The following is a 27,279-nucleotide window of genomic DNA, read 5'->3' as shown; positions in this document are numbered from 1 at the left end:
GATAGACTCATGACTGACATAGAATTCAATAGGTAAGCCACCACGTCAAACTGGGTCATGACCCTGCTCACCTTTTGTGGATGACAAAATACTTAGTAAAATAATAGTGGACTGTACTTTACCTATACTGTCATGTATTGTCCATTGAGACCATAATCTTTTTATGCCAAGACGGAACAACCCTATGCACATTAGACAGCCATATATGGTCATGGAAGAGGTATCACAACAGTGGCCTAGACCAGCATGCCTGTCACTAGACATCTAACAGGCCCTTAACTTCCTTGACAGGGAATATATGTTCTGGACCCTGGGACACTTTGGTTTTTGCCCAGAACTGATGGGGTGGATCTGCACTTTATACACTGGCCCCATGGCATGAGTCAAGACCAGGCACTATATTTTGGATATTTATCTGGTGGGAAGGGACACACATTAGGGACACTCCGTGTCATCTTTTTCAATTGCCTTGGCCATTGAGCTGCCCACAGCCAGGTTACGGGTGCAGGGCTGTGACTGGGAATTCACTTAGGCAACTGTTGTCCTATACTCTGATGACATGGTCCTCATATTCGGGATCTCTATTATGTCCTATCCTCATTATCGTCCATGCTTAAGGACTTTGAGAGACTGTCTGCACTTAGGATTAATCATAATAAATTCACTGTTTTTGCCTTCCAAGAGACTCTAATGGAGCAGAAAATGCTGACGGTACTCTCGCATGAGCCCCAGTCACGTTTAAGTATCTAGGGATCCAAATCTACCACAAAACTGAGGATCCCTTGGAGGACAATCTGGGCAGAGCCATCAGCTCAATGTGTTCCCAGGTCTCTTTCTGGGTCATGCTCCCACTATTCATGGCAGGCTGTGTGGCCCTGTCCACACTTTGTATACTTCTTTGCTAAGCTCCAGGTAGTCGTCCCACCTTGACATGTATTTCTCAAAATGGACACTCTTCTCACTAAATAGATATGAGGAAAAAGCAGGAGCAGGGTAGTGTTGTCCTGTATGAGACTCCCAACAAATGAGGATAAATTGGCACCCCTATTTTTTTTCCAGTACTACCTGGTAGGAAAAATTGAAGTGGGCGTCCTCTTAGCAGGTGGGTCTCCATCATGGGGAGACGGGGCTCATGTGTGGGAGGCTGCAAAGTTCTATCTACATAGTCCACACCTCCCAATGTGGCCATCCTGAGGTCTTAACCACTCATATTGTGCACTCACCAGGGGTGACGAAATGGGGATTCCAGCACTGTGTGAGGTTATGCCATACCCTCCGGTCTTACCAGTCATGACCCTGCCAGCTGGGGATGTATCCTCTCAAGAAGCACCCTAGCAGCCTAGAAGAAAGCTTGGAAATTGACACTCTGTGATCTCTTTCTGGATGAAACCTTTATGAGTTTTCAGGCACTTGAGTAGCTTAAGGCTTGCAGGGCAGATCCTTTCTGATTTATGGAGCTGTTAGGCAAATGCTGATTAGGACTGGAATGGGAGAGGCCTATAACTCACCATCGACCTACTGCTACATGCATTGCATACTGCAGCCTATGGAAGATGCTTGATTCCTTGGCTGCATAGGTCATTTGTTCAAGACCCATACTGGTGGTGAGTCACCTCCGAAACAAATGAGAAGAATCCCTGGGACAAGTTTTCCATGATGCTGAATGACTTAATGCAATGGAATACCCACAAAATGTATCCAGGAATGTCCATTTTAAATGGACTCAGTTCTATATTCTGCAGAGAGAATACTTAATCCCCCACCATTTATACCTATTTTACTATTAAACATGCGCCATATGTTCCCAACCTGTGGGGTACTATGACCCTACTAGGTTGCTATGCTTTCTAATATCACACCTTGGAAAAAATGCTCAGACATATGCACAGCACAGCACTGTTTCCTGGGCTTTTTTCCACAACCCAAGATACACTGACTTAGCTTTGCTAGTGGCAAAGAAGGTAGTGATGATGTGGTGGAAGTTGCACACGCCCCCCTTGGTCGAACGATGGGGAGTGACAGTGATCCTGTGGGTGCACTCAGAGGGCATGGCCTTTCCCAGGGAGGGAAAGTGGGGCTAAAAAAACACCCCTTGGCAATTTTTTGGGATACAATTTTCCAAGACTTTACAGAACATACCGGGAACACTCTCTTTGGTGGGGTTCCCGGGGTCTATTGTATTAGCCAGGCATCCCCGGTGCAGACTCCTTCTCCTGTTCTTGAACCCGACAGGTCAGATCTTGCCTGCCAGCCCCCTTTCATTTACCCCATTGCTCCTCAAGTTGAATCATTTCACCAAATACTCCAGTATAGGAACCCCATGTATTGTAAGCCATAGTTCTGTGGTGGTGAGCTGTCATAGGGGAAAAAGGTTGTAAATAACAAAAACGAAAGGTTTCTTCTGTACTACTTTGCTGCTCTTCTTGCTTCATCTTCAGTGTTGTCTCGTATTTGTAGAGTGTCATCGTAACCGATGTGATGCATGTAAAAAATGGATTCATGTTTGTTAACTGCAAATGCCTATAAAGACATATTAAAACAAATCAATTAATGATGCCCATTTCCTGTTATTATCTGCTGATGAGGCTGTGTGCTTCCCCACATTGCACCTTCAGCTAAAATATTGACTAATGACTTTATTGCTCAGTGTGGACAGAAAAACAGTGATTATGAATTCAATAAGGAAGTTGGCTGTTATTGGGAAAGTTCGAACCTGAAGTTCCCTGATTTGAGTTGATGGGATTTCAGATCAGGGCATTAAAAAACTATGATTATGTAAGTCTTCATAATCTTCTGTTACACTCAAGAATCAAATAACGCATAAACCTTTAAAGGCCAGACACTAATTGATTTCCATTATAAAAAAATCAGGTTGTTGTTTTGTTCATGAAGGGGAGTTTAAATTAATGGCACAAATTGAATAGCTTTGTTGTAGACAAGGTGGAATTGTTACCGCTGAACTTTTACTAATGAATATTCATGTATTCTGAGTGTTGAATCTGCATAACAAATGAGTTAACGTAGAAAAATAATATACGCATTTGAAAATGTGCCTACTTGAGTGACCACCAATATTCACGAAGTGTACTCATAAACAGCTTAATAATGTAAAATGTTGAGCTCATGTTTGGATTAATGTAGTAGCATGTCATATTAATGGTTATGTATCATGTTTTTGCTTTATTAATCATAGGTCTTAATTTAGTGAGGTCTAGGGCCTAGTTGCATGGCCTCATTTCAAGATGCATTGCTTAGGCAATTTATAAAATGGCTGCTTAGAAAATTAAATTGTGATTTTCCATTCTATGGACCTAATGTTAGCAACTAGAATTCTTTCCCATGAGAACTGCTTGCTAGAAGATGTTGTACTAAGTGAGGATACATTGTACAACTTACTGTGTGTAAAGATGACCTTCCCAGGAGCAGACAATGGATGCACTGACTGGAGTATAAGATGACACAATTTCGTTACCTAACAAGCCCAACAACGGGAACAGGAGAAGCGTAGCCAATCATCAACATGTGAAACAGTGAACCAGTAAAATCATTAGATTTGGGGTCCTACTTTCATTCGACTAAACGTAAACATATGATTCTTTGACCAATAGAAACATGGGAAATAGTTTTAGGAAATCTAACCTAGCCAGACTGTAAAGAGGGGAAATAGCTACATTCATTCCAGCCTGCTCAGAGAGCAGAGAGATCATTCTGCTACATTCCTTATAACCATCCTGAGTGCCTAGATATTACTCTTTATGAAATGCATGAATAGATGTTGCTGCCCTAAACTTTAATGCTGAATTGCGATGCCTTGCTGACCGAACCAATTTCCAATTGACAAAGAATATCACAGCTTGCTGAACCATGCTGAGGCAAGATATAAGACGATGTTACTGATTGCTATGTCAATTTGCTTTTGTCCATAGGTACCAACTGCTAAATTTGATGGAGCCTTAGATGTTTTTGTAACTCTGTGTTGACTAAATTGTTTTGCATGAAGTCCAAATATACTATATATGCAGGAAAGTACCATCTTGCCTGGCATGCTACCCCCATGTTTACTTGTGTGTATGTTTGTTTTTGCCTGTGTCACGGGGATCCTGCTAGCCAGGACCCCAGTGCTCATAGTTTGTGGCCTATATGTGTTTCCTGTGTGGTGCCTAACTGTATCACTGAGGTTCTGCTAACCAGAATCTCAGTGTTTATGCTCTCTCTGCTTTTTAAGTTGTCACTGCAGACTAGTGACCATTTTCACCAATTCTAATTGGCACACTAGAACACCCTTATAATTCCCTAGTATATGGTACCTAGGTATCCAGGATATTGGGGTTCCAGGAGATCCCTATGGGCTGCAGCATTTCTTTAGCCACCCATAGGGAGCTCAGACAATTCTTACACAGGACTGCCACTGCAGCCTGAGTGAAATAACGTCCATGTTATTTCACAGCCATTTTACACTGCACTTAAGTAACTTATAAGTCACCTATATGTCTAACCCTCACTTAGTGAAGGTTAGGTGCAAGTGTGAGGGCACCCTGGCACTAGCCAAGGTGCCCCCACATTGTTCAGGGCAATGTCCCCGGACTTTGTGAGTGTGAGGACACCATTACACATGTGTAATACATATAGGTCAATACCTATATGTAGCCTCACAATGGTAACTCGGAACATGGCCATGTAACATGTCTAAGATAATGGAATTGTCCCCCCCATGGCAAATCTGGTATTGGGGTGCCAATCCCAAGCATCCCTGGGGCTCCAGCATGGACCCCTGGTACTGTCAAACTAGCTCTCTGGGGTTTACTCTGCAGCTACCGCTGCTGCCAACCCTCAGACATGTTTCTACCCTCCTGGGGTCTGGGCAGCCCAGTCTCAGGAAGGCAGAACAAAGAATTTCCTCTGAGAGCGGTTGTTACACCCTCTCCCTTTGGAAATATGTTTTAAGAGCTGGGGAGGAGTAGCCTCCCCCAGCCTCTGGAAATTCTTTGAAGGGCACAATTGGTGCCCTCCTTGCATTAGCCAGTCTACACCGGTTCAGGGATTCCCCAGCCACTGCTCTGGTGTGGAACTGGACAAAGGAAAGGGGAGTGACCACTCCCCTGACCATCACCACCCCAGGGGTGGTGCCCAGAGCTCCTCCAGTGTGTCCTGGACCTCTGCAATCTTGAATGCAGAGGTATGAGGGCACAATGGAGACCTCTGAGTGGCCAGTGCCAGCAGGTGACATCAGAGACCCCTCCTGATAGGCTCTTACCTGGTTAGTTGGCCAATCCTCCTCCGAGGGCCATTTAGGGTCTCTCCTGCAGGTTTCTCTTCAGATAACAAATGCAAGAGCTCACCAGAGTTCCTCTGCACTTCTCTCTTCAACTTCTGCCAAGGATCGACCGCTGACTGCTCCAGGACGCCTGCAAAACCACAACAAAGTAGCAAGAAGACTACCAGCAACATTGTAGCGCCTAATCCTGCCGGCTTTCTCGACCGTTTCCTAGTGGTGCATGCTCTGAGGGCTGTCTGCCTTCAGCCTGCACTGAAAGCCAAAAAGAAATCTCCCGTGGGTCGACAGAATCTTCCCCCTGCTAACGCAGGCATCAAACTTCTGCATCACCGGTCTTCTGGGTCCCCTCTCATCTTGACGAGCATGGTCCCTGGGACACAGGAGCTGGAACCAAGTGACCCTGACAGTCCAGTGGTCCTTCTGTCCAAATTTGGTGGAGGTAAGTCCTTGCCTCCCCACGCCAGACAGTAATCCTGTATACTGTGAGATCTGCAGCTGCTAGGGCTTCTGTGCACTTTTGCAAGGATTTCTTCATGCACAGCACAGCCCAGGTCCCCAGCACTCCGTCCTGCATTGCCCAACTCACTAAGTTGACCTCTGACTTCGTGGGACCCTCTTTTGTTGTTCTGAGATGACTGCCATGCTCAGATTACTTGAATGCCAGTTCAGGTACTTCTGCTGATGCTGTCTGCTTCTGCATGGGCTCTCTCTATTGCTGAGTGCCCCCTCTTTACTCCTACATTTCAGGGTCCTGGGGTGGGGTATCTAGGACACCCTTAGTGTTTTCTTACACTCCCAGCGACCCTCTACACACTACACTAGGCCTGGGGTCCATTCGTGGTTCGCATTCCACTTTTGGAGTATATGGTTTGTGTTGCCCCTAGGCCTATTGCCTTCTATCGCATTCTATTGTGTTCTACAGTGTTTGCACTACTTTTCTAATTGTTTTACTTACCTGATTTTGGTTTGTGTGTATATTTTGTGTATTTTGCTTACCTCCTAAGGGAGTATATCCTCTGAGATACTTTTGGCATATTGTCACTAAAATAAAGTACCTTTATTTTTAGTAACTCTGAGTATTGTGTTTTCTTGTGATATAGTGCTATAGAAGTGGTATAGTAGGAGCTTTGCATGTCCCCTAGTTCAGCCTAAGCTGCTCTGCTCTGCTATAGCTACCTCTATCAGCCTAAGCTGCTAGAACACTACTAACCTACTAATAAGGGATAACTGGACCTGCACAAGGTGTAAGTTCCATCAGGTACCCACTACAAGCCAGGCCAGCCTCCTACTCAATTCTAATCTGAAGTTTAGTTTGGGTACTCACTGATGATGCTCGCTATGTGTAATAACAGTAGACGTTTTTTTTAATTATTTGCTGAATCTAAATCTGTGCCATTTCCTTTGTCAGTTATTCTTGCTATTGATATGACTGTAACCTTAGAATGTGTAATTGCGATTATTTAGGAGATGTGGGCAGCCAGTTTTGTTTCTGGTATGCTTATCATTTGATTTTGAGACTAAGGCCCTCATTACGACCCTGGCGGTTGGTGATAAAGTGGCGGTAATACCGAAAAAAGGTTGGCAGTAACTACCACCAAATTATGATCATGGCGGTGATATCTCCGAAAGACAGCCAATGTACCACACCGACCGCCAGGGCGGAAATAACAGGCACCACAGCGGTAGCCGCCTACAGCCAGTCGGAAGACAAAGTTCTGCCCACCATATTATGACATACCAAACTGCCCCCTTTTCAGGGGCGGTACCAGTGCCACCAAAAGCCTGGCAGAAACACATCACAGAAGTGAAAGGACTCCCCATTGGAGACACAGGGAAGAACCACGCCGCCATGGAACCAGAACTGCAAGTCTTCCTGATGATATTCTACGTTATGCTCCACCACGAACACCAATGCCGGCAAAGATGACGAGAGTGAGCACATCCGCCTAGCACACAAGGGAGGGGGGGTGGAAAATGAGAGTGAAACTCACACGCACCACACACCCCATACATACACACCATAAACACAACCAGCTGCACAAGAAAAACTATTTATCCATGTAAATCCGCTGAATAATGCAAGGACAACAGCAATTGACTAAAGTGATTGTAATAAGATCAACATCAAAAATAATAAGTTGATGTGGCAATGCAACAGATATGTACAAATTTACAAAAAAGGGACACCGCCCAGTCAACAGTCCACAGGGGCCACATGGCCACAGGGCAAAGTCCAAGGCCCCACTCGATCACCTGCACAAATACGGTGAGAACACTGCACGGGCATCAGTTGGTAAAAGGCAGTCACCTCAGAGGGGGGCACCTCAGCCGGATGTGAAACAAGACCACTGGTTCTGGAGGGGGCAACATGCCCTCTGCTTGGTCCTGTGGAGTGCAAGGCCACAGTCTCTCAAGTGGGTGACTTGCCCACTGGGTCTATAGGGGGCAACATGCCCTGTGCTTGGTCCTGGGAAGTGCAAGGCCACAGTCTCTCACGTGGATGACTTGCCCACTGGTTATGGAGGGGGCAACATGCATTGTGCTTGGTCCTGGGGAGTGCAAGGCCACAGTCTCTTAAGTAGGTGACTTGCCCACTGGTTCTGGAGGGGGCAACATGCCCTGTGCTTGCTCCTGGGGAGTGTAAGGCCACAGTCTCTCAAGTGGGTGACTTGCCCACTGGTTCTGGTGGTGGCAGGCCGCACAGCTGTCCATGGAGGCTAGATCATATGGCGTCTGCCGGCGGTGACGGCTGCACTGTGCTGGTGGTATTGGGAGGCTCCTGCTCAGCCCCTGCACCCTCCGATGGCTGCACTGCGGTGGTGGTAGTGGGAGGCTCCTGCTCAGCCCCTACACCCTCCAATGGCTGCACTGTGGTGGTGGTAGTGGGAGGCTCCTGCTCAGCCCCTGCACCCACCGATGGCTGCACTGTGGTGGTGGTAGTGGGAGGCCCCTGCTCAGCCCCTGCAGCCATGATGGCTGCACTGTGGTGGTGGTAGTGGGAGGCTCCTGCTCAGCCTCTGCACTCACTGATGGCTGCACTGTGGTGGTGGTGGTGGTAGTGGGAGGCTCCTACGCAGCCCCTGCACTCACTGATGGCTGCACAACCACCGCTAGCGGTGGGGGCTCTGTGAAAGCTGCTGGTGCAGGCTCCTTCCCCTTCATGCTAGCTGGTGCAGGCACCTTCCCCTTCTTGCTGGCTGGCGCAGGCTCCTTCCCCTTTTTCCTGGCTGGTGCAGGCTCCTTCCCCTTTTTGCTGGCTGGTGCAGGCTCCTTCCCCTTCTTGCTTTCTTGTGCAGGCTCCTTCCCCTTCAGTATTTGTGGCCTGGAATCCTTTCCACCATGAGTAGGTGCTGATGCAACTGGGCCCATGGACTGTTTGGTTGAGGTGCTTGTCTGGGTTCTTGATACCCTGGTCATACGTGCAGGACGACGGAGAGGAGTAGGGAAGCAGTCAATGGTGGAAAGGAAAAGCTTTGTAGGGACATTGGGACAGGAAGAGGGAGACGTAATGGTTGTGGAGTAGTTGTTGTAGGTGTTTGTCTGCTGGATTTGGGTGCATGTGTTTTATGTTGTTGTGAGGTGGATGGCTGTTGGGTGTCTGAGTGCTTTCTGGGCGGAGTCCCAGCTGGGGATGGCCTCTCAATGAGGAAGGCGTGACCGTCAAACCCTAACCTCTCCGATGTCCCGCATACTGGCGGTGGCCTATCCAGAGCTGGATACAGGCTGGAATAGGCACATACTTGACAAATCACACTGTCCCATAACATGTTTACAGATTGCAGACTACTGTGGTGGCTCCATTGTTTGTGACAGCCTCCTCACTCTTTTGTCCCTTAGATACCTACCGCTGTGGAGAAATAGGAGATGGAGACATGCCCCGTCTACAGACCCTTAGTGGACTGGAGGACAGGGACATAATACTCACCTAGAGACTGGACAGGGCCACACAGAACTGTTATGATAGCCTGACCTGATATCTGCCATCCATCATCCCACTGGAATCTCCCCTCTTGTACAAGTGACAGTGGGCTTGGCAGCAGGAATGTCACTGCTAATGTTCTCAATAGTGCTGACAAGAGTACTGTGTGCCCTGATAAAACACATGTGCAGCTACATTGCATTCCCCCAGGTTGAGCATTTGGCCACTGTGAAGGCCGAGTTTTATGCAATGGGACATATCCCCATTATAATTGCGGCGATTGACGGAACACATATTGCATTTATCCTCCCCCGCCAGAATGAACAGGTGTTCAGGAATCGTAAGAGTTTCCACTCTATGCATGTGCAGATGGTGTGCTTGGCGGACTAGTGTATCTCCCATGTCAATGCTAAGTATCCTGGGTCGGTGCATGATGCCTTTGTCCAAAGGAATAGCAGCATCCCAAATGTGATGGGCCAACTACAGAGGCCCAGGGTGTTGCTAATAGGTGAGCCCTGGTTCCCACCCAGTATATGTTGGTGTATGGGTATGGTGTTGGCCATATGGGATAGTGTGTGGCTAAATGTTGTCCCTCAATATCTGCAGGTGACTCTGGTTACCCAAACCTATCATGGCTGCTGACCCCTGTGACGAATGCCAGGACAAGGGCAGAAGAACGTTATCATGAGGCACATGGGTGAAGCAGGAGGATAATTGAAAGGACCTTTGGCCTCCTGAAGGCCAGGTTCCGGTGCCTCCATTTAACAGGTGGATCCCTGTGCTACTCACTCAAAAAGGTCTGCCAGATAGTGGTGGCATGCTGCATGTTGCACAACCTGGCCCTCAGACGCCATGTCACTTTTCTGGAGGAGGAGAAGACTGGAGATGCCCCTGTGGCAGCAGTGGGCCTGTGGACAGTGAGGATGAGGAGGCAGAGAATAAGGATTTGGACAACAGAATATCTGTAATCCGTCAGTGCTTCCAATGACACACAGGTGAGAGAGTGCAACTTTACATTTCAATGACTTTGGTAGTAATCTGTGTGGCATTGGCATGCTGGTATTTCCCACTTACTGTACCCTCTGGCTATTCATTTTGCAGATGTTGGTGTTTGACATATACTCCTGGTGTGATCACAACAGCCAGCTACAGATCATTAATTCTATGCTCATTCTTTGTACAGTTCATTTCCAATGGTTGTACCTGTTCCATTCAATACATATTTGAAATATATGACATACTCAAAATCGATTTGTTATCAAAGGGTGTTTGTTGAAGTGCTTATATATAGAGGGAAATGTGCAATGGGATGGGGTGATGATGGAGGAAAGTCCAGGGTATTGTTCCAGTCTGTTTGTAGCACAGGTGCATTGTCCATGGAGAGATAGGAAGGGGAGCAATGGCAGTTCAAAGTGAACAGGGTGACTGAGTGGGACACAAGGGGGACAATCAGGAGAGTTTCATTTCCTGGTGGTGGTATTGGCAAGTGGATCTGGCTTCTGTCTCGATCACAAGTAACGTTTGCAGGGTGGTACCCATTCTGCAGGGGGAGGGGTGCTGGTGGCCTGTGAGTCCTGTGGCAGGACCTCCTGTCCAGTAGTGGCAGCGGAAGTGGAAGGCTGTTCAGATGACTGGCTAGTGGCAGGGGCCCGCTGGTGTGACACTGCCTCCCTCATAATGTTGGCCATGTCTGCCAGCACCCCTGCTATGGAGATCAGGGTGTTGTTGATGGCCTGCAAGTCCTCCCTGATCCCCTGGTACTGTCCCTCCTGCAGCTACCTGTTCTCCTGCATGTTGTCTAGGATCTGGCTGATCGTGTCCTAGGAATGTTGATGGGCTCCCAGGATCTCGAAGAGTTCCTCCTGGAGAGTTGGTTCCCTGGTCCTGTCCTCCCCCTGGCCCACAGCAGTCCTCCCAGTGCCCCTGTTGGCCTGTGCCTCTGTCCCCTGAAAGATGTGCCCACTGACACCAGGTCCCTGATTGTCTTGTGTGCGAGGTGTGGCCTGGGGTCCCTTTACAGGCTGGCACACTGATGATTGATGTGTCCTGGGGACAGAGGTTTGGGGACGCTGGGTGGGTGCTGTGGTGTTGGTTCCTGATGGGGGAGGCTATGTGGTAGTCTGTGACTGGGCTTGGGTAACCGGCTGTCCAGTGGTCCCTGATGGGCCAGGTAGATCATCCAGATCCTGAAGACCAGAGTTACTGTCATCACTGTGGGTCTCTTCAGTTGGGGGACTGGATAGTGCTGGTACCTCCTCTCCGGTGACATTGGCTGGTGTACCTGTGGGGATGTAAATGATGAGTTATCGTTAATGTGTATGACATATTATACATCCCAGGCTTCCCCTCTTTGGTTGGTGTTGCCCTGCAAGCTTTTACTTGTGTATGTTGGTGTATGGTGGGATTGTTAGTTGTAAATGCTGTGCGTTCTTTAGTGATGAGTGTCCATGCAGGGCTGTGAGGGATGTCAATGCATTGGTACAGCATGCAGGGCTTGGCATTGGGATTGAAGAGATGTGATGGTGGAGTGTTTGGGATGTAGTGGAGTGATGGGAGTGAGGGTGAGGGTATGCAATGGCATGCAGGTAGCGGGGTGATCATAGTAGAGAGTTGACTTACCAAAGTCCAGTCCTCCTCTGACTTCGGCCAGGTCCTCAGGATGCAGTATTGCCAAGACTTTCTCCTCCCATGCTGTGAGTTGTCGGGGAGGAGGTGGGGGTCCATCGCCAGTCCTCTGGATAGTGAGCTTGTGTCTTGCTGCTATGGAACATACCCCATAGGTCGTTCCACCTCTTCCTGATGTTGTCCCTTGTTCTGGGGTGCTGTCCCATGGCGTTGACCCTGTCCACGATTCTCCGCCATAGCTCCATCTTCCTCGCTATTGATATCTGCTGCACCTGTCCTCCAAATAGCTGTGGATCTACCCTGACGATTTCCTCCAACATGACCCTTAATTCCTCCTCAGTGAAACAGGGGTGCCTTTGTGGTGCCATGGGTGTTATGTGATGTGTGTTGGTGAGGGTGTGTTGGGTAATGTGTTGGGATGTGTGAAGTGGGGTGCTTGAGGGATGTATGGGTGTATGTGTTGTGTGTATGTAGTTGTGTCAGTGGTCTTGGTGTCAGTCTTGTGCCAATGATTTGTATTCGTAAGGGGTTGTGGGTAATGTGGGTATGTGTTTTATAGTGGTGTGGGTATGTGGGTGTGATGTGTGTATGGGTGTCAGGTGTGTGTTGTTTGAATTGTCCAATGTGGAGTTGTTTTGTATGTAGGTGTCCATTCTGTGCGCCGCAGTATGTACCGCCAATGGTTTACCATCGTTGAATGTCTGCTGTGGTGATTCATGGGTCATAATGTGGTGGGTGTTGTTCTGTTGGTGTAACAGAGTGGGTTTTGATACCGGCACTTTATCTCTGACCTTTCGACTGACGGATTTGTGTCTGCGGCTGAATTCTGTCAGATTGGTATGTGTGTGTGTCATAATATGGTGAACGGATATTCGCTTCCACAGCGGCAAGTTGGCAGCCGCCAGCGTGGCGGTAAGTGTGATTTACCGCCAGGGTCATAATGAGGGCCTAAGTTACGTGATATTAGCATTGTTAATAAAGAGAAATAAAAAGTCTAACTTCTACATAAAGGTGAGGTCATGGTGTGTGGGAATTACTGACTCCTATGATTATTGATGCTATTGATTGTCATTGCTATTGATTTGTATTAGTATGCAGTCTCATGGTGGGAACTACTCTAAGCGCAGTCAAAAGGTCCATCGACCTACAAACGCATGCCCTTATAAATTAATGTCAATTAACCAAACAAGGTGAGACGCGCATACAGAGATGGTAGCATGAGTATGATGGTTAGCCTTCTTAAGAGTGCATCATAAAGGCCCGGTATACAAGTGGCCCCTAAAAAGAAAATTTGTGGAAAGTTTGGAGTTTCCAGATTCGATCAAACAAAGTGGAGAGAGAATGTGCGTTTAAGTACTTAGAATGACTTTCCCAGAACCTTGGAGCTTGCCAATGATTGTTTGAGGATGTTCCCGGCATTCTAGCGACAGTGTGAAGGAAATGGGTTTTGCGCTTGCACAGCTTATGCAAATTGCAGGTGAATTGTGATGTCTGTTAGGGTTTAAGGAGTTCGCATAGTCCAAATTAAGTTGTGGAAGGAGTATGCGTACTCCGAAGTGTGAAAGGATGGAAGTCATGGAACTTCACATGTGTGTGGTGCTTTGTGCTAAAAAATTGTCCATGTGGTTGTTGGCATACGGACCCTGCGTGTTCTATGACTCAGGAGTATTTTGAAAAGTATATGAGGCACTAGGTTTTTGTTGTAATTTGTCAGGTTTAATAGGTCTATCGGACATGGTCGTCAAGTCAGAGTGTGAGTCAAAGTGAGCAAAAGACCTTTTCAACTGAGATCTGGAGAGTCCTATGTGTACCAGGACAGACCCACTGATAAGTTGAGAGTAAAATTTGCGGGTCGAATTTTGCTTGCAAATCAGGAGAGGAGTAACTGCTAGAGTGAAACAGCGTCAGTGAAAACTCTGTAAGGTTTCTGAAGCAATTGTGTTACCCTACCTGTAGTAAAAGAAAAATTGGGTTTTGATTTTGTTTAGTGCTCGCAATCATTTTGCATTCGTTTGGTGTGAATCTGAGGTTAGGAGGAGAAACCGCAAGACTTTGTCCGCTGCAGAATGTGTGAGTGTGACATCATTGGTGCCACGCTGGGATAGGTTGATTAGTGAGAAGGGTTGCGCATTGAATTGGTGGACAACCGTGAAGCGCAACTGGTTGAGAAGGTTGGTGAAGAGGATTCTGGGATTAAAAGTCACTTTCTGATTTGATTTAGAATAACACAAAGGTTGCAGAAATTACATTTTTCAAAGCTTTAAAGAGTGTATTAAGGGGAGATATATAAATTACTGTGAGTATAGGGGAAATTGCACCACCAGAAGGTACAACAGCTAACATTGTGATTGAAGAAAAGGGTGCTGCGCCATGTCTTTGGCTGAAACAATGGTACAAAGTGGCTGAGAAAGATGGGAGCTTAGCGTTTTCTGCCCCTGGAACATTTAATTTGAGGCAGTTAGAGAATTTGAGGAAGGTGCTATATGACTTGAAACCTCCTCCCAGACCAGCACAGTTTGAGGCATTAACAATTTAGGAATTAGTAGCCAGACAGCAACAGAAATTTGAGAGGAGAATGAGAAAGGCAGAGAAGACACTAGCAGGGGCGAGATGAGACAGTGATCAGAGATTTTGGAGAATCAAGACTTTACAGGGCATTAATTTATTTCCTGCAATTACTCAGGACAGTGAGAGAGAGGGAAGGAAAGCTTCTGAGTGTAGGAAGCGAAGATCAAAAGAGGCTAGGAGATCTTCAACACTTGAGGAAGAGTCAGATGATGATGACTTCATTTTACTGTTATTGAGAAATTATCCCCCACACATGCAGCAGAAGTGAGCGGTCTGAACGCCAGTGTAAACCCTTCATCACCGACACTGGTTAACACAAGGACAAGCCAATACAGATTAATCCTAGCATGACACAGAGCCCAATGCAGAGCAGTTTTAATCTGCCTACTACACTGGTAGCACAAAATCGGATGCCACAGCTGAATGTCTCAAGGATTTACCCTGAGGTACCCATTGTAGAAACTGCCACAAACCTAATAGTGCTGACAGGACAGGTTTTACCGAAACCCACATTGGTTCAGACAGAACCAACTCCACTCTTACTGCCTCAGGTGCAGCCACAAGTAATGACAAAGTACACTCGTATAAAAGGGACTCCCACAGACATGTCCGTATTGATGAGTCAGAGTATTGGAATTATGCACCCACAGAACCCGAATGTTAGACCAAGCCAAGATGCTGTATCTGTACCTGTCACCGTTGGTCCAGCCATACCTTTGTTTGCACAGGAAAGTACCAGTATAAATAGACAGTGAATCCTGAGTCAGAATTCAATGAGGGGAGAACTCAATGGACGGGCCAGAGTAGTCTCTCCTGTGGGACAGCCCTTTGATGGAACCAGGTCATTGCTGGACCTTAGTCCATTGGGAGTTCCTCCGGATACTGTAGCAGGGTCGAACATCAGTCATAGCCTGAAATTACTGACACCCCAGTCTCCAAATGTAGTTATGCAACTGTTGCCAAATACTCAGCCCAACAACATTGCGCCGCAAGGTTTGACTGCACAGAAATTGACGGAATGAATAGATAAACTGAATACCCTGTAGAGTGTCTCTAGAGGCGAGGAGTACTTGAACTATACTAGATTGGCAATACAATCACAGAACCGGTTCATCTTAAAATTGGCAACTTTAAAGGATTACACAAATTCGTAGTCTGTGATTCAAGTGCAGTATCCCTATTAGGAAGAGACTTGCTGTGTAAAACAAGATGCTTGATTACTTGCTTATATGATGGAATCGAGATACAGATGAACAGTGATGATGAGGATGACCCAGCTCCAGAGACAGAGTGTGAAATAATAAATGAGAAGTACCCTCTTATAAGACATTGGCCTGATAAAGGGAGTGGAGCAAGTTAAAGTTCCAGTAAAGGTGAATGCAATTTTTCCCCAGATTCCCCAGTACCACATGCCACAGGACATAATTGAGAAGGTTGCACCCATAATTGCAGAATTTGTAAACTAAGGGGTCTTGAAAGAAGTGTTGAACAGTCAATGTATAATTCACCGATAATGGAATTGCGAAGGCCCTATGAGAAGGTTCGGATTGCCCAGGATCTGAGAAAAATAAATACCATTGTAATCAAATGTTGTCCCGTAGTACCAAATCCAGCTGTGATTTTATTTCAGATTCCATGGGATGCTGAATGGTCCACTATCATAGACTTGTCACAAGCCTTTTTTGCTGTGCTTCATAAGGATAGTCAATTTCTCTTTTGTTTAAAATTTTTAGATTGAGTTTACAGCTGGTGTAGAATTCCTCAAGGGTTTTCAGAATCACCTTCTGTATTCAATTAGATCTCGAAAAAGAACCGGGAGTCATTGAAAATGCCTTTCCAATCAACATTGGTACAATACATTGATGATTTGTTGATTGCATCCAAAATGAAGGAAGAGTGCTAATATGACACAATTGCCTTACTGAACCATTTGGGAAAGAATGATCATAAACTGTCCCCACTTAAACTGCAATACTGTCAGAAAGAAGTGAAATACTTGGGTCAGCAGGCTGAGAAGAGAATAAGGAAAATATCCAGAGAAAGGGTCACAGCCATATTGCAGATGAACCTGCCAGCCACACAGAGAGAAATATCTGGATGTTTTTAGGGATGGTAGGCTACTGACGCCAGTGGATTCCAATTTTTCCGGTAATTTCAAAGTAATTGCATAAGCTGACTCACAAAGAAGTCACTGATCCCCTAGTGTTAGATCAGGCTTGTATGAAAGCATTTTCTTAACTGAGAGAGTTTGTGCAAAGCTCTGGCTTTGGGAATGCCTGACTACGCAAAGCCCTTCATATTGTTTTATCATGAGTGTGATGCATGTTCTTGGTCTGTCTTGACTCCAATGGAGGTGTAAACTGCCCAGTAGCATATTTTTCAGCTACTTTGGACCCAGTTGCAGCAGCTTTACCAGGCTGTTTGCGTGCAGTAGCGTGCAGTTGCAGTGGTTGGACAGAGCCTCGCCCAGTATGAAGGCATTGTGATGGGACATCCCCTGACTATTATGGTCCCTCACTCCGTTGAAGTTTTACTTACAAGAACAAAAGCGCAATAGCTGAGAGGTGCCATATTGAAACGCTATGAGACGAGCATCTTGGGGTCACCTAACGGGTCATTGAAAAGATGTACAGTGCTTAACCCGGCAATCTTACACCCAAATGAAAATGTTGAGATAGAAAATTTGTAAGACATTAAGCATGACTGTTTTGAAGTAACTGATCTATGCACAAAAATTAGACCTCATATTAGAGATACCTGATTAGAAGAAAATTATCAAACTGTCTTTGTTGATGCTTTCTGTCTCAAGGACAATACAGGAATACTGACAGCAAGATATGCTGTGTGCTCATATTCTGGTATACTCAAAGCGTCCTGGCTTCAAGGTGTGTACTCTGCACAGGTAGCAGAACTGGTGGCCCTTACTACAGCGTGCCACGTTTTAGCTCAGCTTGAAGTTATCATTTATACGGATAGCCAGTATGGAGTTGGGATAGTGCATGATTTTGGCCAGTTATGTTCGCAGAGAGGGTTACTGACCTCTTCTGGTTCACCAGTAAGAAATGGTGAGAGAATTCAAGAGTTGTTGCAAGCTATCCAAATGCCTGAAAAAATTGCCATGGTGAAAGGCAGTAAACTTCTGAAATCGCAAGATCTTGTGTCAATGGGAAATGGATATGCAGATCAAGTTCCAAGATTTTGTGCATTTGACTGTACATCGTACAAGGATAAGTGGGAATTGTTACCTGAAGAAGAAGAGACATGCCCTAGCTATGCATTACATGTAATAGATACCATGGAAGAACTAAGAACATTGCAGGATAATGTTAACAGGGAGGAAAGATATGAGTCAAAATTAAATGAGTACCTCAACAGGGTAAATTGTGGGTTTCAGAAGATGGTCAGATGGTTTTGCCGAACAGTTTGTTGACTCAAATGGCTAGATATTATGATGGTCAAGCACATGTTGTGAGGGATGCCATGATTCGACTGTTCAAACAGAATTGGTTCAATCCAAAAGTTAGACAAGTTGCTGAAGCAGTTTGCCATCTTTGCGTCATTTGTCAACAAATGAACGCGGGAAAAGAGACAGTGGTAAATTTGATTTACATTGGAAGAGCAGGAGGTTCATTCAGCAGAATGCAGATGGATTTTATTGAGATACTTGTGTGTGGAGGACTGAGATAAGTTTTAGTGATTGCATTTTTAGTCACTGGGTTGAAGCTTATCCATGAAGAAATGACAGCCTCACAGTAGCGAAATTACTGCTTAGGGAACTGATACCACGATTTGGGTTTCTGATTTTCTTAGACTCAGATAGAGGAAGGCACTTCAACAATGAAGTAGTTAAACTACTATGTGCAGCCTTAAACATTGAGCAGAAGTTGCATTGTAGTTACCACCCTGAAGAATCAGGACTAGTGGAACAGATGAATGGTACCTTGAAATCAAGAAGGGTGAAAATGTGCACATACACAATTCTGAAATGGCCAGACACACTACCATAAGTTCTGATGACAATGAAAAACACACCCGACAGAAAGACAGGATTGTCGCCACATGGGATCCTCATGGGCAGGGCAATGAGGTTGCCAGCGGTTCCTGCAAATGCTCTTGTGAACAGGACAGATGATATGGTGTTGGGCTACTACAAGGGCCTGGCTGATGTGGTTCACTCTTTCTCACATCAGGTGGAAGCCACCATACTGCAACCGTCTCAAGATCAAGGGCACAATCTGAGAGCTGGTGACTGGGTTGTGATCAGAAACATGAGAAAGACTTGTTTGGAGTCTTGGTGGAAAGGTCCTTTCCATGTAGTTCTGATCACTACCACAGCTGTAAAGTGCGCTAGAGTTACAAATTGGATTCACGCAAGCCATACGAGAAAAGTGGCATGGCCTTTGGACAATGAAGAGGAGTTGTTGAGAGTACCGAAAACAACCAGACCAACCTCAGACCCATAAAGACAAGAAAGAGGAATTGAGACAGGATCTGAACACATTGAGATCGGTTCAGTCACTCCTGTGAGAGAGGAAAAAAAAGACCTACAGGAGAGTGACAAAGAGCCCATCTCAATTAAGGCAGCAGGAGAGTCTAGCCAGAGGAGGGCTCTCCCACAAGTAGACGATTTTGAGGGACAAAAAGAGCAAACGTCAGTCCCTGAGGGGGAAGAAGTTGAGGCAGATCAAAGCAAATGTTGTCTGACTCCTCCTGAACCAGTCACAGGTCCGTCAAGAGAAAATCCTGCAGAGCAAGAAGAAGTTTCAAGTTCAACGCTGAAAATAACATTAAACAAGGGTCCACTGAAAGGTGATAAGTGGCTGGAATCACAAGCAAAGAGAAAGGAAGCAATTGGGATGACAACAATCAAGAAGGAAGTAGATACAACAATGATTGAGTGAAGAAGAAATGAATGGAGATCAAAAGTTGAAAAGAAAGAGAATAGCAAGTTGAAGGTATGTAGGTCCTGAATGGGCATATGCAACAACAAGTGAATGGTAAAGATCATTTTTGTCTTTTTGTTTTGATCGAGACATTCCAGGTCAATATTTTGGCACTTTAAGGAAATAAATGAACTCAATTCTTGAAACTAAAAATTTAGAAAGATTACAAATAAAAGAGACTGTTGAAAGTAACTGTAAAAGACTTTTGAAAACCTGATTTCAAAATATAACCTGATTTGACAAGCTGCTAAACCAATTTTGACAATCTTACCGATTTTGACAATGAGTCCTGGAAGTGATACTGAGAGCTGTTTATAATAGCTGAAAGAAGACTGAAGATTTTCTTTTTGATTTTGCTGCATAGTTACTGTTTTTCTCTTCTACTTTCTGATTCTTTACAGATCATGAGTAACCTCAACCAGCAGGGTAGCAAGAATAGGTAATGTAAATCCATGAGTATTGGTTTGGCAATTATGTGCTTGGTATTGTGCCTAATATTGATTGTTGGAATGACTGTTCTTGACAAGAGCAAAGCCAACCATACTTCAGCTTTAGAGTCAACAACCGCTCTCACAGAAATAGAGAAGTTCAGGTTAGATGAAAGTATCTGCACATAGACAATGCACAAGGAGAGCTTTCTTCTAATGTCTTCTATTGTTTACTGAGTAAGCATGTTGAGACAATAGATGCAAGAGGTTGTTATGTATGCACGCAGATTCCTTCATCAGTCGAAGAAGGAGTTACCTATCATAGTTTGCCTCTCACTTATGGGATAGGTTGTAGTCTGTTACTAACCAAATTCTATAACCAGGAGTACATTCAGTATTCTATTCTAACCACAATGTTGTGTTTTCGTTTGTCACCATAATTAAGTACCGAGTAGAGTAGCTAAGCAGAACAATATAGAATTAGTGAGAGGATTCTTTGAGCCTACATTCACTTTTGACATGGCATATGCTCACAAGAATAATTTGACATGTTTGCTTACACCACTAGAAAAGAGCTTCTTAGATCAGACAGACGACAGGTGAAAAGCATTAAAGGAGAAGTTAGAAAAGGGTTTAGAGAAAAGGACTTTTAGAAATTATTACGCTTATAGTGAAATATAAACACAAGGGGTGTTAGCTTTAGATGCACAACACGTAGGAAAGCTCTGTATGCATAGGCCTAAATCTAATAGTGACACTTTGTTTGTGGGAGTGAGTGAATGTATACATGTGTTTTTGTTTCAGAGTAAACGGACATTTATGTTCAACGGACAAGATCTAGCGATTCCTGGTATATCTTACATCTATGGGCCAAATGCTTATTACTGTCTTCCAAGAGGATGGTATGGTACATGTTACTTAGGGATAGTTTTCCCAAAAATATTCCAACTTGAGGACTTAAAAAGATTACCAAAAATGACTGAATTACGTCATCCTAAACAAAAGAGAGTCTTCTTCTGGTATAGTGGAAGAAATGTTTGGAGCAATGATTCCTTCATTAGGAGTTGTTCTGAATTCTATGAAGATTCAGAAGTTTTCTACTATTGTGGATAACATGTTGACACATTTTTCAGGAGGCATGATCCTAATGGATACAGAAATGGCTGCAGTAAAATCTATGACTCTTCAGAACCACCTTGCATTAGGCATTCTTTTAGAAAAAGATGGCAGAGTTTGCAAAATGCTTAATTCGAAGTATTGCTGCTCATATATTCCTTAGAATAAGGAATTAGAAGTGTACTTACTAATCTGACTAATAAAAGTGCTGATTTGAAAGAATTGAAAGAACCAGGTGTTTGGGTGAAAGTTGGTAAATGTTTTGCTTCAGTTGGAAATTGGCTCAGCAACATAGGGAAAGGGATAATATTGAAAATAATGCAAGGGATATTGATTATTGTAATTTACCTAATTGGAGCATGGGTAACATGTAAATTGTATCATGTGATTAAATTAAAGAAAATACAAAATGATCAGAGGAGGAAAGAAATGAAAAGGGAAATCTTGTTTAGGGAAAATTCAACGAGGCAATGAAGACTAAGAGAGATAGAAATTATAAATTTTAGCTGAAGCAGAATTATTTGTGTGAGAAGATGTAGATGTGAAGACATATTAAGTCATCATAGGAGGGATTGTTAATGCTGAATTTTTACTAATGAATATTCATGTATTCTGAGTAATGAGGCCCGTATTTATACTTTTTGACGCTAAACTGCGCTAACGCAGTTTAGCGTCAAAAAGTTTAGCGCCGGCTAACGCCATTCTGAAGCGCCATGCGGGCGCCGTATTTATTGAATGGCGTTAGCCGGCGCTAGCAGACCGGCGCTGCCTGGTGTGTGTGGAAAAAAACCACGTACACCAGGCAGCGCCGGCGTTGGGGAAAATGGCGTTAGGGTGTCTTAAAAATGGTGCAAGTCAGGTTGACGCTAAAAAATCGCCTCCACCCGATTTGCGCCATTTTTAACGACGCCCAGACGCCATTTACATGACTCCTGTCTTAGTAAAGACAGGAGTCATGCCCCCTTGCCCAATGGCCATGCCCAGGGGACTTATGTCCCCTGGGCATGGTCATTGGGCATTGAGGCATGTAGGGGGGCACAAATCAGGCCCCCTATGCCAAAAAAAAAATATATATATATGTACTTACCTGAACTTACCTGAATGTCCCTGGGATGGGTCCCTCCATCCTTGGGTGTCCTCCTGGGGTGGGCAAGGGTGGCAGGGGGGGTCCCTGGGGGCATGGGAGGGCAGCTTTGGGCTCATTTTGAGCCCACAGGTCCCTTAACGCCTGCCCTGACCCAGGCGTTAAAAAGAGGCGCAAATGCGGGGTTTTTTGCCCCGCCTACTCCCGGGCGTGATTTTTGCCCGGGAGTATAAATACGACGCATTTGTGTCGCAGTCATTTTTTTGGACGGGAACACCTACCTTGCATCTCATTAACGCAAGGAAGGCGTTCACGCGAAAAAATTACGCTCTTTCCTCATACTTTGGCGCTAGACGCGTCTAACGCCAAAGTATAATTATGGCGTTAGTTTTGCGCCGAATTTGCGTCGAAAAAAACAACGCAAATTCGGCGCAAACGGAGTATAAATATGCCCCTGAATCTCTATAGAAAATGAGTTAACATAGAAAAATAACACCCAAATTTGAAATTGTTCCTACTTGAGTGACCACCAATATTCACGAAGTGTACTTATTAACAGCTTATTAATGTAAAATGTTGAACTCGTGTTTGGATTAATGTAGAAATATGTCGTATTAATGATTATGTATTATGTATTTGCTTTATTAATCATAGCCCTTAATTTAGCGAGGTCTTGGGCCTAGTTGCACAGCCTCATGTCAAGATGCATTGCTTAGGCAATTGATAAAATGGCTGCTTAGAGAATTACAGTGTTATTTTCCATTCTATTAACCTAATGTTAGTAACTAGAATTATTTCCCATGAGAACTGCTTACTAGAATATGTTGTACTAACTGTGGATACATTGTACAACTTAGTGTGTGTAAAGATGACCTTCCCATGAGCAGACAATAGATGCGATGACTGAAGTATAAGATGATACAATTTTGTTACCTGACAAGCCCAATGACGGGAACAGGAGAAGAAGAGCCAATCATTGACATGTGAAACAGTGAACTAGTAAAATCTTAGATTTGGGGTTCTACTTTCATTGGACTAAATGCAAACGTATGATTCTTTGACCAATAGCAACATTGGTAGTAGTTTAGGAAATCTAATTTAGCCAGACTGTTCAGAGGTGAAATAGTTATATTCTTTCCAGCCTGCTCAGAGAGGAGAGAGGCCATTCCAGTATATACTTCTTAACCATCCTGAGCACCTAGATATTACTCTTTCCGAACTGCATGAAGAGACTTTGCTTTCCTGAAATTTAATGCTGAATTTCAATGCTCTGCTGACTGAACCGAACGAAGACTGTCACAGCTTGCTGAACCATAATGAGGCAAGGTATAAGACAATGTTACTGATTGCTATGTCTATTTGCTTTTGTCTCTAGGTACCAACCGCTGATTTTGATAAAGCCATAGTTAGATGTTTTTCCAACTCTGTGTTGACTAAATTGTTTGAATGAAGTCCAGACATGATATTTTAATTCTGAAGGTTAGTTAGGGTACTCACTGATGATGCTCGCTACATGTAATAACAGTTGATGTCTTTTCGTTGCTGATTGTAAATGTATGCCACTTCTTTTGCACAGTTATTCTTGCTATTGATATGTACTGTAACCTTAGAATGTGTAGTGGTCCAAGCCTTGATTACACTGCAAATCTTTAGTAGATTTGCGCAGCCAGTATTGTTTCTGTATGCTTATCCCTATAAAGTCATGGCGTTTATGGTGACCTTTTAAGTAGGCAAAATTTGAGTCTCTGCACCATCTAACAATCTGGACATCAATTAACCAAAGTATTTAGAACCATTTTTAGTGTTACCAATGAGTTATTATTACGCTGTGTAAGACCAGAAAATAAATTTACTCAGTAAGTGAGACTGCCTGGTTGAAGCCTCTACTGAAATAACTAAAGACATATATGGTCCCCTGTTGGGAAATATTCAGGATTGCGGGGAGGGAGTTAGTGGCAGTGGAAAAACCCACCATGCTAACTTGGCTAAAGCTTATGAAGGAGCTGATGCACACTTCAAGGCTACCGTACATTATGGAGCCTGAATTATTAAGATAAGTTGTAAAGAAATTGTAAAAAGCACCTATTGTGCGTGAGTACTGGCGAAGCAAAAAGCAGCAGTTTTTTAGGGTACTTTTTTGAAGCCAAGAAGTTTCAAGGTTGCAAACTCTTTTAAGAACAAATACTAGTACTAGCATGGCCCTCATGGCCTGATTTTAGTATTGGGATACTGGAAGGCCGTAATCTCCTGTTCTGACTCGTATCCTGGCACCAAAAGACAGCACACATAACTTTTCACCGCTGAAAGGGAAGTAACTGCAAAGCCGTTGAAATTCCTTGTCCTTTTCCACGAAGGCTTTTCCTATTCCCAAGAGAAAACTTTTGATGTTTTCCGACTGCTCAGAGCAGAGTCTGCGAGAGTGCCGGTGGTGAACAAGTTAGTGAGGTCAGGTGAGGTTTCAACCTATCGAAACTGTAATTGTCCTTTCCCTGCATACTACTGCAGACCTTGGGCAGAAGTTGGAAAGTGCTGCAGTCACGACCCCTGTTCTAGCAGTTTTTAAAATGGTCTAGTATCTTTAGGCCCGACCCAGAGATTTTGCGAGTCACGAAATTCCACCGAGGGTTATCATTCTAGATGAAATTCGGTCACTCATAATGTAGGCCTAATATAGTGCAAACATTTTGGAGCTGTCAATGCTTTAAAAAGCAACGGGATGAAAGAAATGTATATCATAGATATTTGTCCAACTTGTTGAATTTGTCTAGACATCATACTTCACTTCTGGGACTGTACTGTACTGGGTTGCCCGAGCATACTGGTTGCTCCTGTTCCTGAAGGATTAAGCTGTGAAGCATGCTTTACTGACTAGTTATTTGACAGAACAACTGTATCAAACTATGGGGCATATTTAAGAGCCCCTAGCGCCTCATTGCGACACATTTGCGTAATTCTTTTTACGCTTCTGTGGCCCAACAAGGCCAAAATCACCAGACCATATTTACAAAGTGGCGCAGTGCATGCATTTCGCCACTATGTAACATTTTGCGCTGCATTATGCCTGCGCCAGGCATAATGTATTCAGAGGGGGCTTTCCCCCGTTAAGCGGGGCCGAAAAAATGGTGCATAGAAATCGAATAGATTTCTTTGCATCATTTTTTTCGGCACTTTTAACGACTCCTCAGAGCAGGCATTAAAAGGAGGTGCACCACTGATTACAGTAGGCTCAAATGGGCTTTGCAGGATTAGCTTAAAAATTGTTGATGCTAATCCTGCAAAGCTGCGGACTAGTGTAAAAAATTCGGACACTAGTCCCCTACTACCACCATGATGCGCCATATTTTAAACACAGCGCCCACATGGTGGCATTAGGGGGGCACCAAGGGGTGCAGGAAAAGTGGCACTGTACTGTGTGCAACACCACTTTTCTTAAATATGCCCCTATATCTCGGTGAACCTTGCCCTGTAGAATTACACTATTTCTCACATGAATACCTTGCTAATATTTACCTGTGGTAATTGACTTTTTTTATCTCAACGCTCAGTTATTTCACTGACTACTGTTTTACTGGTGCAACCAAGCAATGAATCTACATATGTGATATTTCAAAAACCTTATGTATTATGAATTTTGGTTTGTATTTGTGATCCTTTTATCTTTGTGAATGCAATGTTTTATGAATATTGTTTACAACCGACCTATCTGCCAATTTAAGAACTGAAAAGGACACAGTGAAGTATTGTATGGTTCAGAAATCCAACATCTAACTTCAACGGCCATCTGACAAACTGCGGGAAGGGCTCTTCAAAGAGAGATAACATGGATTAATTATTTATTGACCGCATAAGAGAGAATCCTAAACAGAACAAGTGGAAATTTATGGAAAGGGGAGAAGAACTCCATTCTCCATTAAATATTTCAGGTCGGTCTGCAGCTCTGACAACAGACAACGAGAGATATTGAAAGTAACAAGGACCTGAATCAAAAGAGCAGTGAAGAGTCCACCACTGAAAAATCTCTTCCAGGTCTGATGGAGTCATCTCTGAAATGTTTCAAACGGGAAGCTAAGGAAAGCAGTCTAATGCTAATTTCCCCTCAGCATTGAAATAGTGGTGAAAATTAAGGGTCTAGAAGTTTACTGACGTCAATCAGTGATAGTCTATCATTTATTTCATGTGAGGATCAGGTGAATTGCAAAACTGTGATCTTTAGAATGCATGAACGACATTCAAGATGTTTGCCCCTACAACCAACATTATACAGTCCCGAGGTAAGGCGATGTTTGATGGTGTTGTAAACTGCTGAGAAGTCATGGAAGATCAGAGCTCTGTATAATAAAGAATTCACCCGGGAGTTCAAATGGAGATTCCAATGGCAGGCAAAAAAGGGATGAGTTGAGGGTTCATTGTAGCATTGTAGCATGCAAAGATGTAAACGGACCTTCCCTATTGACAGACTTCCTTTTCCGCTTTCTCAGCCAACACACACATTTCAGCTTACTCCTCAACAGTAAAAAGTATTTAGGTGATCATTATGAACCTGGCCGTCAACACCGCACCACTGCCAAAAGGCTGGCGGTCCGGACCACCAAATAATGAAGTCCATGAGAACAAGTAGCGGTCCATCCACACACCGCAATCTTTGTAGTCCCGACGACGATGGAGGAGGCCACCCACAGGCCGATTGAAAGGCCCTACCCGCTCACCAAATAATGAAACACCAGACCGCCATCAGTTCTGGGGCGGGAACCACCGCCAGGCAAAGCGTGGTGGAAACGAACAATATAAAAGGAAACACTCAACGGAGGTAAACAGAACATGCCAACGCAGACATGGAGCGAGAGTTGGAAATAATGCCAGTGCTTCTCCTTGCCATATTCCTCCAGGACCATGACCGAATGACGAAGACGACGACGGTAAGTACTGCAGCATAGTACACATGGGAAGAAAGGGCATGGTTACACACCCACCACACCCACCCCACAACCCACTCCCGATCTTTCCCACATCCCAAGTCATACATACCATTACAAGATTTACTTACAAGACACAAGCCAACAAATACCTGCACCAATGTACACACATGTGTACACCAAACCCCCACAGTGAAACACTGAACAACGTCACAATATTGTGCCAACAGCACTGCTGGGCACTTGAAATTTATTTGACAAAACAAAACTAATGTTCAAATAAGGCATTTGGCCAGTCCATCGTTAATATAGCCTGATCCTGACTCCCACGTGTGCAAAGGGTACTCCACTGGAAAGAGGCATAAATGGGGTGGCCAGGCACCTCAGAGAACAGGGGCCTGGGGTGGC

This window comes from Pleurodeles waltl, chromosome 3_1 (assembly GCF_031143425.1).
Source record: "Pleurodeles waltl isolate 20211129_DDA chromosome 3_1, aPleWal1.hap1.20221129, whole genome shotgun sequence".
NCBI lineage: Eukaryota > Metazoa > Chordata > Amphibia > Caudata > Salamandridae > Pleurodeles > Pleurodeles waltl.
This window is presented reverse-complemented; position numbering follows the sequence as displayed.